We start from the raw sequence: 12,130 nt of genomic DNA, 5'->3' as shown, positions 1-12,130 counted from the left end.
ACAAAACAAAACAAATAAAGCAAAAGAGAAAAAAAACACGTCCCTCTCTGCCTTGTTGAGCTCCTCCCAAAATGAAAATAGATGCCCTTATACAGAGAATTTGGCCTAAATTCACAGTGAGTTTCTTTGAAATTCATAGAAATTTATTATGAATTTAGGTTGAATTTTCTCTATAAGCGCATCTATGCTTATTTTTTTATGTTGGGGTTGGCGATCTTTCCAGACTTTTTGTGTGTTGAATATGCACCATTCAAAATCAGTCTCTGCTTTGAATGGTGCATTTTGAACACACAAAAAGTCAGGAGTTCAAATTAGTTTGAAAAAATGAAATCCCTTTGTAACAGACGAGTTTCCGTATGAAATCCTGATACTTTGAAAGAGATTGTCCGTTTTGTACACGAAGTGCATCCAGTGTTTGCCGTAACCCTCTCAACTTTCTTGCACATGCTATGTGGATGAAATGATGATACCATGCCAACTTTCAACCTTTTCAGAGTTCATTTGAAATGCTTTTCAATTCAGGGTCTTATAGCTCAAAATAATTAGTACATGCATGAAAAATAACAAATGAAGTCAGAAAGGATTGAAAAATGATGATGTGGCTTTGAATGGTGCATTTTGAACAAAAAAAAAGTCAGGTGTTCAAATAAGTTTTAAAAAATGAAATTCCTTTGTAACAGATGAGTTTCCATATGAAATCCTGATACTTTGAAAGAGATTGTCCGTTTTGTACACGAAGTGCATCCAGTTTTTGCCGTAACCCTCTCAACTTTCTTGCACATGCTATGTGGATGAAATGATGATATCATGCCAACTTTCAACCTTTTCAGAGTTCATTTGAAATGCTTTTCAATTTTAGGGTCTTATAGCTCAAAATAATTAGTAAATGCATGAAAAATAACAAATGAAGTCAGAAAGGATTGAAAAATGATGATGTGGCTTTGAATGGTGCATTTTGAACACACAAAAAGTCAGGAGTTCAAATAAGTTTTAAAAAATGAAATCCCTTTGTAACAGACGAGTTTCCGGATGAAATCCTGATACTTTGAAAGAGATTGTCCGTTTTGTACACGAAGTGCATCCAGTTTTTGCCGTAACCCTCTCAACTTTCTTGCACATGCTATGTGGATGAAATGATGATATCATGCCAACTTTCAACCTTTTCAGAGTTCATTTGAAATGCTTTTCAATTCAGGGTCTTATAGCTCAAAATAATTAGTACATGCATGAAAAATAACAAATGAAGTCAGAAAGGATTGAAAAATGATGATGTGGCTTTGAATGGTGCATTTTGAACAAAAAAAAAGTCAGGTGTTCAAATAAGTTTTAAAAAATGAAATTCCTTTGTAACAGATGAGTTTCCATATGAAATCCTGATACTTTGAAAGAGATTGTCCGTTTTGTACACGAAGTGCATCCAGTTTTTGCCGTAACCCTCTCAACTTTCTTGCACATGCTATGTGGATGAAATGATGATATCATGCCAACTTTCAACCTTTTCAGAGTTCATTTGAAATGCTTTTCAATTTTAGGGTCTTATAGCTCAAAATAATTAGTAAATGCATGAAAAATAACAAATGAAGTCAGAAAGGATTGAAAAATGATGATGTGGCTTTGAATGGTGCATTTTGAACACACAAAAAGTCAGGAGTTCAAATAAGTTTTAAAAAATGAAATCCCTTTGTAACAGACGAGTTTCCGGATGAAATCCTGATACTTTGAAAGAGATTGTCCGTTTTGTACACGAAGTGCATCCAGTTTTTGCCGTAACCCTCTCAACTTTCTTGCACATGCTATGTGGATGAAATGATGATATCATGCCAACTTTCAACCTTTTCAGAGTTCATTTGAAATGCTTTTCAATTCAGGGTCTTATAGCTCAAAATAATTAGTACATGCATGAAAAATAACAAATGAAGTCAGAAAGGATTGAAAAATGATGATGTGGCTTTGAATGGTGCATTTTGAACAAAAAAAAAGTCAGGTGTTCAAATAAGTTTTAAAAAATGAAATTCCTTTGTAACAGATGAGTTTCCATATGAAATCCTGATACTTTGAAAGAGATTGTCCGTTTTGTACACGAAGTGCATCCAGTTTTTGCCGTAACCCTCTCAACTTTCTTGCACATGCTATGTGGATGAAATGATAATATCATGCCAACTTTCAACCTTTTCAGAGTTCATTTGAAATGCTTTTCAATTTTAGGGTCTTATAGCTCAAAATAATTAGTAAATGCATGAAAAATAACAAATGAAGTCAGAAAGGATTGAAAAATGATGATGTGGCTTTGAATGGTGCATTTTGAACACACAAAAAGTCAGGAGTTCAAATAAGTTTTAAAAAATGAAATCCCTTTGTAACAGACGAGTTTCCGGATGAAATCCTGATACTTTGAAAGAGATTGTCCGTTTTGTACACGAAGTGCATCCAGTTTTTGCCGTAACCCTCTCAACTTTCTTGCACATGCTATGTGGATGAAATGATGATATCATGCCAACTTTCAACCTTTTCAGAGTTCATTTGAAATGCTTTTCAATTCAGGGTCTTATAGCTCAAAATAATTAGTACATGCATGAAAAATAACAAATGAAGTCAGAAAGGATTGAAAAATGATGATGTGGCTTTGAATGGTGCATTTTGAACAAAAAAAAAGTCAGGTGTTCAAATAAGTTTTAAAAAATGAAATTCCTTTGTAACAGATGAGTTTCCATATGAAATCCTGATACTTTGAAAGAGATTGTCCGTTTTGTACACGAAGTGCATCCAGTTTTTGCCGTAACCCTCTCAACTTTCTTGCACATGCTATGTGGATGAAATGATGATATCATGCCAACTTTCAACCTTTTCAGAGTTCATTTGAAATGCTTTTCAATTTTAGGGTCTTATAGCTCAAAATAATTAGTAAATGCATGAAAAATAACAAATGAAGTCAGAAAGGATTGAAAAATGATGATGTGGCTTTGAATGGTGCATTTTGAACACACAAAAAGTCAGGAGTTCAAATAAGTTTTAAAAAATGAAATCCCTTTGTAACAGACGAGTTTCCGGATGAAATCCTGATACTTTGAAAGAGATTGTCCGTTTTGTACACGAAGTGCATCCAGTTTTTGCCGTAACCCTCTCAACTTTCTTGCACATGCTATGTGGATGAAATGATGATATCATGCCAACTTTCAACCTTTTCAGAGTTCATTTGAAATGCTTTTCAATTCAGGGTCTTATAGCTCAAAATAATTAGTACATGCATGAAAAATAACAAATGAAGTCAGAAAGGATTGAAAAATGATGATGTGGCTTTGAATGGTGCATTTTGAACAAAAAAAAAGTCAGGTGTTCAAATAAGTTTTAAAAAATGAAATTCCTTTGTAACAGATGAGTTTCCATATGAAATCCTGATACTTTGAAAGAGATTGTCCGTTTTGTACACGAAGTGCATCCAGTTTTTGCCGTAACCCTCTCAACTTTCTTGCACATGCTATGTGGATGAAATGATAATATCATGCCAACTTTCAACCTTTTCAGAGTTCATTTGAAATGCTTTTCAATTTTAGGGTCTTATAGCTCAAAATAATTAGTAAATGCATGAAAAATAACAAATGAAGTCAGAAAGGATTGAAAAATGATGATGTGGCTTTGAATGGTGCATTTTGAACACACAAAAAGTCAGGAGTTCAAATAAGTTTTAAAAAATGAAATCCCTTTGTAACAGACGAGTTTCCGGATGAAATCCTGATACTTTGAAAGAGATTGTCCGTTTTGTACACGAAGTGCATCCAGTTTTTGCCGTAACCCTCTCAACTTTCTTGCACATGCTATGTGGATGAAATGATGATATCATGCCAACTTTCAACCTTTTCAGAGTTCATTTGAAATGCTTTTCAATTCAGGGTCTTATAGCTCAAAATAATTAGTACATGCATGAAAAATAACAAATGAAGTCAGAAAGGATTGAAAAATGATGATGTGGCTTTGAATGGTGCATTTTGAACAAAAAAAAAGTCAGGTGTTCAAATAAGTTTTAAAAAATGAAATTCCTTTGTAACAGATGAGTTTCCATATGAAATCCTGATACTTTGAAAGAGATTGTCCGTTTTGTACACGAAGTGCATCCAGTTTTTGCCGTAACCCTCTCAACTTTCTTGCACATGCTATGTGGATGAAATGATGATATCATGCCAACTTTCAACCTTTTCAGAGTTCATTTGAAATGCTTTTCAATTTTAGGGTCTTATAGCTCAAAATAATTAGTAAATGCATGAAAAATAACAAATGAAGTCAGAAAGGATTGAAAAATGATGATGTGGCTTTGAATGGTGCATTTTGAACACACAAAAAGTCAGGAGTTCAAATAAGTTTTAAAAAATGAAATCCCTTTGTAACAGACGAGTTTCCGGATGAAATCCTGATACTTTGAAAGAGATTGTCCGTTTTGTACACGAAGTGCATCCAGTTTTTGCCGTAACCCTCTCAACTTTCTTGCACATGCTATGTGGATGAAATGATGATATCATGCCAACTTTCAACCTTTTCAGAGTTCATTTGAAATGCTTTTCAATTCAGGGTCTTATAGCTCAAAATAATTAGTACATGCATGAAAAATAACAAATGAAGTCAGAAAGGATTGAAAAATGATGATGTGGCTTTGAATGGTGCATTTTGAACAAAAAAAAAGTCAGGTGTTCAAATAAGTTTTAAAAAATGAAATTCCTTTGTAACAGATGAGTTTCCATATGAAATCCTGATACTTTGAAAGAGATTGTCCGTTTTGTACACGAAGTGCATCCAGTTTTTGCCGTAACCCTCTCAACTTTCTTGCACATGCTATGTGGATGAAATGATAATATCATGCCAACTTTCAACCTTTTCAGAGTTCATTTGAAATGCTTTTCAATTTTAGGGTCTTATAGCTCAAAATAATTAGTAAATGCATGAAAAATAACAAATGAAGTCAGAAAGGATTGAAAAATGATGATGTGGCTTTGAATGGTGCATTTTGAACACACAAAAAGTCAGGAGTTCAAATAAGTTTTAAAAAATGAAATCCCTTTGTAACAGACGAGTTTCCGGATGAAATCCTGATACTTTGAAAGAGATTGTCCGTTTTGTACACGAAGTGCATCCAGTTTTTGCCGTAACCCTCTCAACTTTCTTGCACATGCTATGTGGATGAAATGATGATATCATGCCAACTTTCAACCTTTTCAGAGTTCATTTGAAATGCTTTTCAATTCAGGGTCTTATAGCTCAAAATAATTAGTACATGCATGAAAAATAACAAATGAAGTCAGAAAGGATTGAAAAATGATGATGTGGCTTTGAATGGTGCATTTTGAACAAAAAAAAAGTCAGGTGTTCAAATAAGTTTTAAAAAATGAAATTCCTTTGTAACAGATGAGTTTCCATATGAAATCCTGATACTTTGAAAGAGATTGTCCGTTTTGTACACGAAGTGCATCCAGTTTTTGCCGTAACCCTCTCAACTATCTTGCACATGCTATGTGGATGAAATGATGATATCATGCCAACTTTCAACCTTTTCAGAGTTCATTTGAAATGCTTTTCAATTTTAGGGTCTTATAGCTCAAAATAATTAGTAAATGCATGAAAAATAACAAATGAAGTCAGAAAGGATTGAAAAATGATGATGTGGCTTTGAATGGTGCATTTTGAACACACAAAAAGTCAGGAGTTCAAATAAGTTTTAAAAAATGAAATCCCTTTGTAACAGACGAGTTTCCGGATGAAATCCTGATACTTTGAAAGAGATTGTCCGTTTTGTACTCGAAGTGCATCCAGTTTTTGCCGTAACCCTCTCAACTTTCTTGCACATGCTATGTGGATGAAATGATGATATCATGCCAACTTTCAACCTTTTCAGAGTTCATTTGAAATGCTTTTCAATTTTAGGGTCTTATAGCTCAAAATAATTAGTAAATGCATGAAAAATAACAAATGAAGTCAGAAAGGATTGAAAAATGATGATGTGGCTTTGAATGGTGCATTTTGAACACACAAAAAGTCAGGAGTTCAAATAAGTTTAAAAAAATGAAATCCCTTTGTAACAGACGAGTTTCCGGATGAAATCCTGATACTTTGAAAGAGATTGTCCGTTTTGTACACGAAGTGCATCCAGTTTTTGCCGTAACCCTCTCAACTATCTTGCACATGCTATGTGGATGAAATGATGATATCATGCCAACTTTCAACCTTTTCAGAGTTCATTTGAAATGCTTTTCAATTTTAGGGTCTTATAGCTCAAAATAATTAGTAAATGCATGAAAAATAACAAATGAAGTCAGAAAGGATTGAAAAATGATGATGTGGCTTTGAATGGTGCATTTTGAACACACAAAAAGTCAGGAGTTCAAATAAGTTTTAAAAAATGAAATCCCTTTGTAACAGACGAGTTTCCGGATGAAATCCTGATACTTTGAAAGAGATTGTCCGTTTTGTACTCGAAGTGCATCCAGTTTTTGCCGTAACCCTCTCAACTTTCTTGCACATGCTATGTGGATGAAACGATGATATCATGCCAACTTTCAACCTTTTCAAAGTTCATTTGAAATGCTTTTCAATTTTAGGGTCTTATAGCTCAAAATAATTAGTAAATGCATGAAAAATAACAAATGAAGTCAGAAAGGATTGAAAAATGATGATGTGGCTTTGAATGGTGCATTTTGAACACACACAAAGTCAGGAGTTCAAATAAGTTTTAAAAAATGAAATCCCTTTGTAACAGACGAGTTTCCGGATGAAATCCTGATACTTTGAAAGAGATTGTCCGTTTTGTACTCGAAGTGCATCCAGTTTTTGCCGTAACCCTCTCAACTTTCTTGCACATGCTATGTGGATGAAATGATGATATCATGCCAACTTTCAACCTTTTCAGAGTTCATTTGAAATGCTTTTCAATTTTAGGGTCTTATAGCTCAAAATAATTAGTAAATGCATGAAAAATAACAAATGAAGTCAGAAAGGATTGAAAAATGATGATGTGGCTTTGAATGGTGCATTTTGAACACACACAAAGTCAGGAGTTCAAATAAGTTTTAAAAAATGAAATCCCTTTGTAACAGACGAGTTTCCGGATGAAATCCTGATACTTTGAAAGAGATTGTCCGTTTTGTACACGAAGTGCATCCAGTTTTTGCCGTAACCCTCTCAACTTTCTTGCACATGCTATGTGGATGAAATGATGATATCATGCCAACTTTCAACCTTTTCAGAGTTCATTTGAAATGCTTTTCAATTTTAGGGTCTTATAGCTCAAAATAATTAGTAAATGCATGAAAAATAACAAATGAAGTCAGAAAGGATTGAAAAATGATGATGTGGCTTTGAATGGTGCATTTTGAACACACAAAAAGTCAGGAGTTCAAATAAGTTTTAAAAAATGAAATCCCTTTGTAACAGACGAGTTTCCGGATGAAATCCTGATACTTTGAAAGAGATTGTCCGTTTTGTACACGAAGTGCATCCAGTTTTTGCCGTAACCCTCTCAACTATCTTGCACATGCTATGTGGATGAAATGATGATATCATGCCAACTTTCAACCTTTTCAGAGTTCATTTGAAATGCTTTTCAATTTTAGGGTCTTATAGCTCAAAATAATTAGTAAATGCATGAAAAATAACAAATGAAGTCAGAAAGGATTGAAAAATGATGATGTGGCTTTGAATGGTGCATTTTGAACACACAAAAAGTCAGGAGTTCAAATAAGTTTTAAAAAATGAAATCCCTTTGTAACAGACGAGTTTCCGGATGAAATCCTGATACTTTGAAAGAGATTGTCCGTTTTGTACACGAAGTGCATCCAATTTTTGCCGTAACCCTCTCAACTATCTTGCACATGCTATGTGGATGAAATGATGATATCATGCCAACTTTCAACCTTTTCAAAGTTCATTTGAAATGCTTTTCAATCTTAGGGTCTTATAGCTCAAAATAATTAGTAAATGCATGAAAAATAACAAATGAAGTCAGAAAGGATTGAAAAATGATGATGTGGCTTTGAATGGTGCATTTTGAACACACACAAAGTCAGGAGTTCAAATAAGTTTTAAAAAATGAAATCCCTTTGTAACAGACGAGTTTCCGGATGAAATCCTGATACTTTGAAAGAGATTGTCCGTTTTGTACTCGAAGTGCATCCAGTTTTTGCCGTAACCCTCTCAACTTTCTTGCACATGCTATGTGGATGAAATGATGATATCATGCCAACTTTCAACCTTTTCAGAGTTCATTTGAAATGCTTTTCAATTTTAGGGTCTTATAGCTCAAAATAATTAGTAAATGCATGAAAAATAACAAATGAAGTCAGAAAGGATTGAAAAATGATGATGTGGCTTTGAATGGTGCATTTTGAACACACACAAAGTCAGGAGTTCAAATAAGTTTAAAAAAATGAAATCCCTTTGTAACAGACGAGTTTCCGGATGAAATCCTGATACTTTGAAAGAGATTGTCCGTTTTGTACTCGAAGTGCATCCAGTTTTTGCCGTAACCCTCTCAACTTTCTTGCACATGCTATGTGGATGAAATGATGATATCATGCCAACTTTCAACCTTTTCAGAGTTCATTTGAAATGCTTTTCAATTTTAGGGTCTTATAGCTCAAAATAATTAGTAAATGCATGAAAAATAACAAATGAAGTCAGAAAGGATTGAAAAATGATGATGTGGCTTTGAATGGTGCATTTTGAACACACACAAAGTCAGGAGTTCAAATAAGTTTTAAAAAATGAAATCCCTTTGTAACAGACGAGTTTCCGGATGAAATCCTGATACTTTGAAAGAGATTGTCCGTTTTGTACACGAAGTGCATCCAGTTTTTGCCGTAACCCTCTCAACTTTCTTGCACATGCTATGTGGATGAAATGATGATATCATGCCAACTTTCAACCTTTTCAGAGTTCATTTGAAATGCTTTTCAATTCAGGGTCTTATAGCTCAAAATAATTAGTACATGCATGAAAAATAACAAATGAAGTCAGAAAGGATTGAAAAATGATGATGTGGCTTTGAATGGTGCATTTTGAACAAAAAAAAAGTCAGGTGTTCAAATAAGTTTTAAAAAATGAAATTCCTTTGTAACAGATGAGTTTCCATATGAAATCCTGATACTTTGAAAGAGATTGTCCGTTTTGTACACGAAGTGCATCCAGTTTTTGCCGTAACCCTCTCAACTTTCTTGCACATGCTATGTGGATGAAATGATAATATCATGCCAACTTTCAACCTTTTCAGAGTTCATTTGAAATGCTTTTCAATTTTAGGGTCTTATAGCTCAAAATAATTAGTAAATGCATGAAAAATAACAAATGAAGTCAGAAAGGATTGAAAAATGATGATGTGGCTTTGAATGGTGCATTTTGAACACACAAAAAGTCAGGAGTTCAAATAAGTTTTAAAAAATGAAATCCCTTTGTAACAGACGAGTTTCCGGATGAAATCCTGATACTTTGAAAGAGATTGTCCGTTTTGTACACGAAGTGCATCCAGTTTTTGCCGTAACCCTCTCAACTTTCTTGCACATGCTATGTGGATGAAATGATGATATCATGCCAACTTTCAACCTTTTCAGAGTTCATTTGAAATGCTTTTCAATTCAGGGTCTTATAGCTCAAAATAATTAGTACATGCATGAAAAATAACAAATGAAGTCAGAAAGGATTGAAAAATGATGATGTGGCTTTGAATGGTGCATTTTGAACAAAAAAAAAGTCAGGTGTTCAAATAAGTTTTAAAAAATGAAATTCCTTTGTAACAGATGAGTTTCCATATGAAATCCTGATACTTTGAAAGAGATTGTCCGTTTTGTACACGAAGTGCATCCAGTTTTTGCCGTAACCCTCTCAACTATCTTGCACATGCTATGTGGATGAAATGATGATATCATGCCAACTTTCAACCTTTTCAGAGTTCATTTGAAATGCTTTTCAATTTTAGGGTCTTATAGCTCAAAATAATTAGTAAATGCATGAAAAATAACAAATGAAGTCAGAAAGGATTGAAAAATGATGATGTGGCTTTGAATGGTGCATTTTGAACACACAAAAAGTCAGGAGTTCAAATAAGTTTTAAAAAATGAAATCCCTTTGTAACAGACGAGTTTCCGGATGAAATCCTGATACTTTGAAAGAGATTGTCCGTTTTGTACTCGAAGTGCATCCAGTTTTTGCCGTAACCCTCTCAACTTTCTTGCACATGCTATGTGGATGAAATGATGATATCATGCCAACTTTCAACCTTTTCAGAGTTCATTTGAAATGCTTTTCAATTTTAGGGTCTTATAGCTCAAAATAATTAGTAAATGCATGAAAAATAACAAATGAAGTCAGAAAGGATTGAAAAATGATGATGTGGCTTTGAATGGTGCATTTTGAACACACAAAAAGTCAGGAGTTCAAATAAGTTTAAAAAAATGAAATCCCTTTGTAACAGACGAGTTTCCGGATGAAATCCTGATACTTTGAAAGAGATTGTCCGTTTTGTACACGAAGTGCATCCAGTTTTTGCCGTAACCCTCTCAACTATCTTGCACATGCTATGTGGATGAAATGATGATATCATGCCAACTTTCAACCTTTTCAGAGTTCATTTGAAATGCTTTTCAATTTTAGGGTCTTATAGCTCAAAATAATTAGTAAATGCATGAAAAATAACAAATGAAGTCAGAAAGGATTGAAAAATGATGATGTGGCTTTGAATGGTGCATTTTGAACACACAAAAAGTCAGGAGTTCAAATAAGTTTTAAAAAATGAAATCCCTTTGTAACAGACGAGTTTCCGGATGAAATCCTGATACTTTGAAAGAGATTGTCCGTTTTGTACTCGAAGTGCATCCAGTTTTTGCCGTAACCCTCTCAACTTTCTTGCACATGCTATGTGGATGAAACGATGATATCATGCCAACTTTCAACCTTTTCAAAGTTCATTTGAAATGCTTTTCAATTTTAGGGTCTTATAGCTCAAAATAATTAGTAAATGCATGAAAAATAACAAATGAAGTCAGAAAGGATTGAAAAATGATGATGTGGCTTTGAATGGTGCATTTTGAACACACACAAAGTCAGGAGTTCAAATAAGTTTTAAAAAATGAAATCCCTTTGTAACAGACGAGTTTCCGGATGAAATCCTGATACTTTGAAAGAGATTGTCCGTTTTGTACTCGAAGTGCATCCAGTTTTTGCCGTAACCCTCTCAACTTTCTTGCACATGCTATGTGGATGAAATGATGATATCATGCCAACTTTCAACCTTTTCAGAGTTCATTTGAAATGCTTTTCAATTTTAGGGTCTTATAGCTCAAAATAATTAGTAAATGCATGAAAAATAACAAATGAAGTCAGAAAGGATTGAAAAATGATGATGTGGCTTTGAATGGTGCATTTTGAACACACACAAAGTCAGGAGTTCAAATAAGTTTTAAAAAATGAAATCCCTTTGTAACAGACGAGTTTCCGGATGAAATCCTGATACTTTGAAAGAGATTGTCCGTTTTGTACACGAAGTGCATCCAGTTTTTGCCGTAACCCTCTCAACTTTCTTGCACATGCTATGTGGATGAAATGATGATATCATGCCAACTTTCAACCTTTTCAGAGTTCATTTGAAATGCTTTTCAATTTTAGGGTCTTATAGCTCAAAATAATTAGTAAATGCATGAAAAATAACAAATGAAGTCAGAAAGGATTGAAAAATGATGATGTGGCTTTGAATGGTGCATTTTGAACACACAAAAAGTCAGGAGTTCAAATAAGTTTTAAAAAATGAAATCCCTTTGTAACAGACGAGTTTCCGGATGAAATCCTGATACTTTGAAAGAGATTGTCCGTTTTGTACACGAAGTGCATCCAGTTTTTGCCGTAACCCTCTCAACTATCTTGCACATGCTATGTGGATGAAATGATGATATCATGCCAACTTTCAACCTTTTCAGAGTTCATTTGAAATGCTTTTCAATTTTAGGGTCTTATAGCTCAAAATAATTAGTAAATGCATGAAAAATAACAAATGAAGTCAGAAAGGATTGAAAAATGATGATGTGGCTTTGAATGGTGCATTTTGAACACACAAAAAGTCAGGAGTTCAAATAAGTTTTAAAAAATGAAATCCCTTTGTAACAGA

This window comes from Aegilops tauschii, chromosome 1, assembly GCF_002575655.3.
Source record: "Aegilops tauschii subsp. strangulata cultivar AL8/78 chromosome 1, Aet v6.0, whole genome shotgun sequence".
Classification (NCBI taxonomy): Eukaryota; Viridiplantae; Streptophyta; class Magnoliopsida; order Poales; family Poaceae; genus Aegilops; species Aegilops tauschii.
This window is presented reverse-complemented; position numbering follows the sequence as displayed.